The following is a 2,119-nucleotide window of genomic DNA, read 5'->3' as shown; positions in this document are numbered from 1 at the left end:
AAGCCATCCTGCAAAAGGAACTTCAGTATTTTCGGTAGCCTTAGAAACAGGAAACTTTTTTATGGTGAAATTTTGAATACAAATTCTGCTTTTGGTATTTTTCAAAACACTGGAGATAGTGAAATAAGACATAAATATGCTAAACTTTAGAAATATTCACTTTTCCAAAAGCTGTTCTGAGTTTCCGATGGAATTTTATTCCTTTTCTTATTTTGTAGGAAGGATTTTGGCTATTAAACTGCAGAGTGAATCTGACTGTTAAGATCAAGAAAATCTTGGATACACGTTGAATTAATGCTATAAACTTTCTTATATGTCTTCAGATGCTTTGGAGGAAATTAAATAGACAAGGGGACTGATTCCCATCCAATCTACTGCCATTTGTGAAGTAAAAATTACCTTTGAACACAGAGCTTCATAGTAATTGCATAATTATTTTTGTTTTCTCATCAATGCCAGCCTGCTACAAGTGAGGTACAGCAGTCTGAAAAGAAGTAATCTGAGATGGAATTCTAACAAATTAAAAAATATTTCCTGCAGCCACCCCTCTTCTTTCTGATTTGTAAAAAGCCATTTCAAGAATTTATGGTGACACTGTAAAAAAAGTAAACTAAAGATCAATATCTCTGATGAATGTAGATGCAAAAACCCTCCACAAAATTCTAGCAAACTGAATCCAACAATACATTAAAAAAAATCATTCTCCTCAATCAAGTGGGATTTATTCCAAAGATACAAGAGTGCTTCAATATTTGCAAGTCAATCAACATGATACATCACATCAATAAGAGAAAGGATAAAAACCATATGATCATTTCAATGGATGCAGAAAAATTATTTGATAAAGTACAACATCCATTCATGATAAAAACTGTCAACAAAGTAGATTTAGAGGGAACATACCTCAACATCACAAAGGCCAAAATGAAAAACCGACAGCTAATATCATACTACATGCAGAAAAACTAAGAACTTTTCCTCTAAGATCAGGAATAAGACAAAGATGTCCACTTGTACTCTTTATTCAACATAGTACTGGAAGTCCTAGCCACAGCAATCAGACAACAAAAAGAAATAGTGCTTGCTTCTGCAGCACATAATTTAAAGAATTTGAACAATGCATGGAAGATTGGCATGGCCACTGTGCATGGAAGACATACAAATTTGTGAAGTGTTCCATATTAAAAAAAAAAATCAGCCAATCAATAAAAGACATCCAAATTGGTAAGGAAGAGGTAAAATTTCCACTATTTGAAGATGATATGATAGTGTATATTGAAAACCATAAAGAATCCACCAAAAAGCTACTAGTACTGATAATTCAGTAAAATCATAGGGCACAAAAATTAATATACAAAAACCAGTTGCATTTCTATATAATAATAATGAAGTAGCAGAAAGAGAAAGTAATAAAACAATCCCATTTACACTTGCACTAAAAAGAACAAAATACCTAGGAATAAACTTAACTAAGGAGGTGAAAGGACCTATGCTCCAAAAACTGTAGAACACTGATGAAAGAAATTAAAGATGACATAAACAAATGAAAGATGTTCCATGCTCATGGGTTGGAAGAACAAATATTGTTAAAAAGTCCATTCTAGCCAAAGCAATCTATAAATTTTAATGTAATCCCTATCAGTATTTTTCACAGAACTAGAACAAATGATCCTAAAATATGTATGGAACCACATATTTTAAAGCCCAAAGAACCAAAGCAATCTTGAAAAAGAAAATCAAAGCTAGAGGTATCACAGTCCCAGGTTTTAAGATGTACTACAAAGCTGTAGCAATCAAAACAGTTTGGTGCTGGCACAAAAATAGACACATAGGTCAATAGAATAGAATATAGAGCCCAGAAATAAATCCATGGTTTTATGAACAATTAATCAATCACAAAGGAAGCAAGAAGATACAATGGGGGAAAGGCAGTCTCTTCAACAATGGTGCTGGGAAAACTGTACCACTTTCTGATACTATGCATAGAAATAAACTCAAAATGGTATAAGGACCTAAATGTGAGACCTGAACCATAGAATTGCTGGATGAGGTATGCCTGGGTGGCTCAGTGACTGAGCATCTGCCTTTGGCTCAGGATGCGATCTTGGGGTCCTGGGAT

General features: G+C 33.7%; 1 non-coding gene across 1 annotated transcript; it reads left to right on the top strand.

Annotated features, from left to right (window-relative positions):
- The first annotated feature begins 1,077 nt into the window (after positions 1-1,077).
- LOC112654189 (U6 spliceosomal RNA) lies at positions 1,078-1,186 on the top strand. The gene has a single exon (XR_003132852.1). It is a non-coding gene; the product is annotated as a U6 spliceosomal RNA (small nuclear RNA).
- Positions 1,187-2,119: the final 933 nt, after the last annotated feature.

This window comes from Canis lupus, chromosome 3, assembly GCF_003254725.2.
Source record: "Canis lupus dingo isolate Sandy chromosome 3, ASM325472v2, whole genome shotgun sequence".
Taxonomy (NCBI): domain Eukaryota; kingdom Metazoa; phylum Chordata; class Mammalia; order Carnivora; family Canidae; genus Canis; species Canis lupus.
This window is presented reverse-complemented; position numbering and strand designations above follow the sequence as displayed.